Source organism: Leptodactylus fuscus, unplaced genomic scaffold (genome assembly GCF_031893055.1).
Source record: "Leptodactylus fuscus isolate aLepFus1 unplaced genomic scaffold, aLepFus1.hap2 HAP2_SCAFFOLD_280, whole genome shotgun sequence".
NCBI lineage: Eukaryota > Metazoa > Chordata > Amphibia > Anura > Leptodactylidae > Leptodactylus > Leptodactylus fuscus.
This window is the reverse complement of record NW_027440303.1, coordinates 102,463-109,289: the sequence shown is the minus strand read 5'-3', so window position 1 is coordinate 109,289 and position 6,827 is coordinate 102,463.

The window sequence follows — 6,827 nt, the reverse complement described above, 5'->3', positions numbered from 1 at the left end:
TGCACAGTATAGTGTGAGTGTATATAGTGAGTGCACAGTATAGTGTGAGTGTATATAGTGAGTGCAGAGTATAGTGTGAGTGTATATAGTGAGTGCAGAGTATAGTGTGAGTGTATATAGTGAGTGCAGAGTATAGTGTGAGTGTATATATTGAGTGTAGAGTATAGTGTGAGTGTATATAGTGAGTGCACAGTATAGTGTGAGTGTATATAGTGAGTGCACAGTGCAGAGTATAGTGTGAGTGTATATAGTGAGTGCAGAGTATAGTGTGAGTGTATATAGTGAGTGCACAGTATAGTGTGAGTGTATATAGTGAGTGCCCAGTATAGTGTGAGTGTATATATTGAGTGCAGAGTATAGTGTGAGTGTATATAGTGAGTGCACAGTATAGTGTGAGTGTATATATTGAGTGCAGAGTATAGTGTGAGTGTATATAGTGAGTGCACAGTATAGTGTGAGTGTATATAGTGAGTGCCGAGTATAGTGTGAGTGTATATAGTGAGTGCACAGTATAGTGTGAGTGTATATATTGAGTGCAGAGTATAGTGTGAGTGTATATAGTGAGTGCAGAGTATAGTGTGAGTGTATATAGTGAGTGCACAGTATAGTGTGAGTGTATATAGTGAGTGCACAGTGCAGAGTATAGTGTGAGTGTATATAGTGAGTGCAGAGTATAGTGTGAGTGTATATAGTGAGTGCACAGTATAGTGTGAGTGTATATATTGAGTGCAGAGTATAGTGTGAGTGTATACAGTGAGTGCACAGTATAATGTGTATATAGTGAGTGCAAAGTATAGTGTGAGTGTATACAGTGAGTGCAGAGTATAGTGTGAGTGTATATAGTGAGTGCACAGTATAGTGTGAGTGTATATAGTGAGTGCACAGTATAGTGTGAGTGTATATAGTGAGTGCACAGTATAGTGTGAGTGTATATAGTGAGTGCACAGTATAGTGTGAGTGTATATAGTGAGTGCAGAGTATAGTGTGAGTGTATATAGTGAGTGCAGAGTATAGTGTGAGTGTATATAGTGAGTGCACAGTATAGTGTGAGTGTATATATTGAGTGCAGAGAATAGTGTGAGTGTATATAGTGAGTGCAGAGTATAGTGTGAGTGTATATAGTGAGTGCATAGTGCAGAGTATAGTGTGAGTGTATATAGTGAGTGCAGAGTATAGTGTGAGTGTATATAGTGAGTGCAGAGAATAGTGTGAGTGTATATAGTGAGTGCAGAGTATAGTGTGAGTGTATATAGTGAGTGCACAGTATAGTGTGAGTGTATATAGTGAGTGCAGAGTATAGTGTGAGTGTATATAGTGAGTGCACAGTATAGTGTGAGTGTATATAGTGAGTGCACAGTGCAGAGTATAGTGTGAGTGTATATAGTGAGTGCAGAGTATAGTGTGAGTGTATATAGTGAGTGCACAGTATAGTGTAAGTGTATATAGTGAGTGCACAGTGCAGAGTATAGTGTGAGTGTATATAGTGAGTGCAGAGTATAGTGAGAGTGTATATAGTGAGTGCACAGTATAGTGTAAGTGTATATAGTGAGTGCAGAGTATAGTGTGAGTGTATATAGTGAGTGCACAGTATAGTGTGAGTGTATATAGTGAGTGCACAGTGCAGAGTATAGTGTGAGTGTATATAGTGAGTGCAGAGTATAGTGTGAGTGTATATAGTGAGTGCACAGTATAGTGTAAGTGTATATAGTGAGTGCACAGTGCAGAGTATAGTGTGAGTGTATATAGTGAGTGCAGAGTATAGTGAGAGTGTATATAGTGAGTGCACAGTATAGTGTGAGTGTATATAGTGAGTGCAGAGTATAGTGAGAGTGTATATAGTGAGTGCAGAGTATAGTGTGAGTGTATATAGTGAGTGCACAGTATAGTGTGAGTGTATATAGTGAGTGCACAGTATAGTGTGAGTGTATATAGTGAGTGCAGAGAATAGTGTGAGTGTATATAGTGAGTGCAGAGTATAGTGAGAGTGTATATAGTGAGTGCAGAGTATAGTGTGAGTGTATATAGTGAGTGCAGAGTATAGTGTGAGTGTATATAGTGAGTGCACAGTGCAGAGTATAGTGTGAGTGTATATAGTGAGTGCAGAGTATAGTGTGAGTGTATATAGTGAGTGCAGAGTATAGTGTGAGTGTATATAGTGAGTGCACAGTATAGTGTGAGTGTATATAGTGAGTGCCGAGTATAGTGTGAGTGTATATAGTGAGTGCACAGTATAGTGTGAGTGTATATAGTGAGTGCAGAGTATAGTGTGAGTGTATATAGTGAGTGCAGAGTATAGTGTGAGTGTATATAGTGAGTGCAGAGTATAGTGTGAGTGTATATAGTGAGTGCACAGTATAGTGTGAGTGTATATAGTGAGTGCAGAGTATAGTGTGAGTGTATATAGTGAGTGCACAGTATAGTGTGAGTGTATATATTGAGTGCAGAGTATAGTGTGAGTGCATATAGTGAGTGCAGAGTATAGTGTGAGTGTATATAGTGAGTGCACAGTATAGTGTGAGTGTATATATTGAGTGCAGAGTATAGTGTGAGTGTATACAGTGAGTGCACAGTATAATGTGAGTGTATATAGTGAGTGCAAAGTATAGTGTGAGTGTATACAGTGAGTGCAGAGTATAGTGTGAGTGTATATAGTGAGTGCACAGTATAGTGTGAGTGTATATAGTGAGTGCACAGTATAGTGTGAGTGTATATAGTGAGTGCACAGTATAGTGTGAGTGTATATAGTGAGTGCAGAGTATAGTGTGAGTGTATATAGTGAGTGCACAGTATAGTGTGAGTGTATATATTGAGTGCAGAGTATAGTGTGAGTGTATATAGTGAGTGCAGAGTATAGTGTGAGTGTATATAGTGAGTGCAGAGTATAGTGTGAGTGTATATAGTGAGTGCACAGTATAGTGTGAGTGTATATAGTGAGTGCACAGTATAGTGTGAGTGTATATAGTGAGTGCACAGTGCAGAGTATAGTGTGAGTGTATATAGTGAGTGCAAAGTATAGTGTGAGTGTATATAGTGAGTGCACAGTATAGTGTAAGTGTATATAGTGAGTGCCCAGTATAGTGTGAGTGTATATATTGAGTGCAGAGTATAGTGTGAGTGTATATAGTGAGTGCACAGTATAGTGTGAGTGTATATAGTGAGTGCACAGTATAGTGTGAGTGTATATAGTGAGTGCACAGTATAGTGTGAGTGTATATAGTGAGTGCAGAGTATAGTGTGAGTGTATGTCACGGGATGGTTAGAGTCCGGCAATAGGCAATGTGTAATATATATTTCATGTGGAATGTATTCTCTAACCTGTTGTAAACATCAGTGTGTAGTTGGCTGATTAGGGTCTAGTGTGTTAGCACATTGTATGCAAATCCCTCTAACTAGTGAGGACCAGTGAGGACAATGGGTGGAGATAATCTGATCAGTGTCTCCAAGAAGATGTTGGATGGTGCATTGTCCATAGTAGACAGGGAGTCTGCTCTCCTTGGTATAGGTGAGGGGGGAAGGATCTGTGACTCAGCCCTTCCCACCCACAGATATAGGTGTAACAGTCTTAGTATATAGTTGTAGCTAGGAGTTAGTATGTGTTAGCCGGCCTGTGCACAGCTCTGCAGAGAGCCAGGATATAGTTACAGGACCAAGGAACCAAAGTTATCATTGGATTGTGACTTCTGTGGACTTATTGTTATTACGGTTGATGTGACCGCCGCCGGCTACTAACTTTGTGGATTACAATAAATTGCTGTTGTCTCCCGACCTCTTGCGTCCGTGTTGATTCAAAAGACCATCCGGAGGAAGACGTATACCTTTGCTCCGTGACAACTGGTGGCAGCGGTGGGATCAACAGCGGACAGCGAGATGGACTACAGCAGCCCAGCGATTAATGGAGCCACAACCTCAGAATACAGGAACTGGACTATGGCAAGTCTACAAGTAAGGGCCCGGGAACTAAACCTGAGTTACCAGGGAAGAACGAAAGAGCAACTGATCGAGGCACTGGAGGAGATGACCCTGCAAAGCGACCATGAGGAGGGCTGCCCCCAGGAGACAGTAGAGATACGGGAGTGGCAGGTACAGACCCAAAAGAGCAGATGGGTTGTTTTGTATGAGGAGGAGTTGGCAGTGCTGGGGCTAGGAGCAACTGCAGAGCAAAGGAGTAGAGCATTACAGAGGGCTCAGGAAATGGAGAAGGAGGAACAGAGAATGGCGCATGAAAAGGAAAGAATGGCGCATGAAATACGAATGGCTGAGATAACTATGAGGAATTATAATCAAACGTCGACCCCCAGCCCAACAGTGAGAGAACCACCATATGTCTCCCATAAACACTTCAAGACCTTTGAGGAAGCGGCTGGGGATGTTGATGGATATTTTCAGGACTTCGAACACCAGTGCCGCCTGATGGAAGTCCCAGAGAAGGATTGGGTCCGGTATCTGGTGGGGCACCTACGAGATGGGGCTGCGGAAGCTCTCAGAGCCATGGACCCTAGTGATCAGCGGGACTATGAGGCCATTAAAAGAGCGGTGCAGAAGTATTATGCAGTCACTCCAGAGACCTACCGAGTTCAGTTCCGCTCTTTGTCTTACAATGGGGGAAGCTCCTTCCACATGTTCGCCCACAAGTTGAAGCAAGCATGCAAGCGCTGGCTAGAAGGAGAGGAGGCTGTCACAGTCGATAAGATCCTCCAAGTCATACTTAAGGAACAGTTCTTTTCCCAGTGCCCCGCTGAGATCCGTGAGTGGGTGCTGGAACGGAACCCAGCCACAGTGGAGCAAGCTGCTTCTCTTGCAGATGAGGGCCTGACCATCAAGCCGCAGTGGAAGAGGTTGTTTGCAGAGGAGCGGAAAACTACCACAGTCCGCCAGACACCCTTCAGCCAGCCAACCACCTTTCGTGCCCGGCCTCAGGATTACAATTCCCCCTCTACCCCTGCCCCAGCCCATCGGCCTCCAGCTATGAACAACCCTGTCCCTAGACAACGACCTACTGGAAGAATGCTAGAGCGCAGATGTTTTGGGTGCGGGCGGCCTGGACATTTGCAAGCTAGTTGCCCTGTTAACATGGGGGCACGGGCCACCGTGGCATCCCGGCCTATTCACTACCTGGGAACCACTCCTAGGACAGAAAGTTTGGCCCCATTTCCAGATGACTCCATGAATGACCCATCTGTTCCACCTCCAGGGGTCTATGGGATTCAGCCTTCCGCCACACATCCCGCAAACCTTCAGCGGAAGCACTTGCAGGAGGTCCTACTGGATGGCCGAACAGTTGTTGGATTCCGGGACTCGGGAGCTTTCCTAACGGTAGCGGACCCCCGAGTTGTGCGACCCGAGGCCCTAGAGGAGGGTCCTGGCATTTCTATCAAGTTGGCAGGGGGTACTCAAAGACGTATTCCTAAAGCTACCGTGGAACTCGACTATGGTTATGGACCAAAACGATGCACAATTGGTGTGATGAGCGGGCTGCCGGCCGATGTTCTGTTAGGCAACGATGTTGGAAATCTACAGTGCCACTTTGTGGGAGCAGTGACCCGAAGCCAAGCTCAGGGAGAAGCCAACATGGATCCACCGGATTTTCTGACAGATGCCAGCCCTTCAACTCTACAACTTTACCATTCAGTACCGCCGAGGGAACCAACACCAGAACACAGATGGGTTATCCCGGCAGGAGGACATATGAGCTATAGAGACTGATGTGCATTCCCCAATTTACCTGTGTAGGCCAATTGTGTCATGCACATGTTTTGAGAGGGGGAGGGGTTGTCACGGGATGGTTAGAGTCTATACTATAGGCAATGTGTAATATATATTTCATGTGGAATGTATTCTCTAACCTGTTGTAAACATCAGTGTGTAGTTGGCTGATTCGGGTCTAGTGTGTTAGCACATTGTATGCAAATCCCTCTAACTAGTGAGGACCAGTGAGGACAATGGGTGGAGATAATCTGATCAGTGTCTCCAAGAAGATGTTGGATGGTGCATTGTCCACAGGAGACAGGGAGTCTGCTCTCCTTGGTATAGGTGAGGGGGGAAGGATCTGTGACTCAGCCCTTCCCACCCACAGATATAGGTGTAACAGTCTTAGTATATAGTTGTAGCTAGCAGTTAGTATGTGTTAGCCGGCCTGTGCACAGCTCTGCAGAGAACCAGGATTTAGTTACAGGACCAAGGAACCAAAGTTATCATTGGATTGTGACTTCTGTGGACTTATTGTTATTACGGTTGATGTGACCGCTGCCGGCTACTAACTTTGTGGATTACAATAAATTGCTGTTGTCTCCCGACCTCTTGCGTCCGTGTTGATTCAAAAGACCATCCGGAGGAAGACGTATACCTTTGCTCCGTGACAGTGTATATAGTGAGTGCAGAGTATAGTGTGAGTGTATATAGTGAGTGCAGAGTATAGTGTGAGTGTATATAGTGAGTGCACAGTATAGTGTGAGTGTATATATTGAGTGCAGAGTATAGTGTGAGTGTATATAGTGAGTGCACAGTATAGTGTGAGTGTATATATTGAGTGCAGAGTATAGTGTGAGTGTATATAGTGAGTGCACAGTATAGTGTGAGTGTATATATTGAGTGCAGAGTATAGTGTGAGTGTATACAGTGAGTGCACAGTATAATGTGAGTGTATATATTGAGTGCAGAGTATAGTGTGAGTGTATATAGTGAGTGCAGAGTATAGTGTGAGTGTATATAGTGAGTGCAAAGTATAGTGTGAGTGTATACAGTGAGTGCAGAGTATAGTGTGAGTGTATATAGTGAGTGCACAGTATAGTGTGAGTGTATATAGTGAGTGCACAGTATAGTGTGAGTGT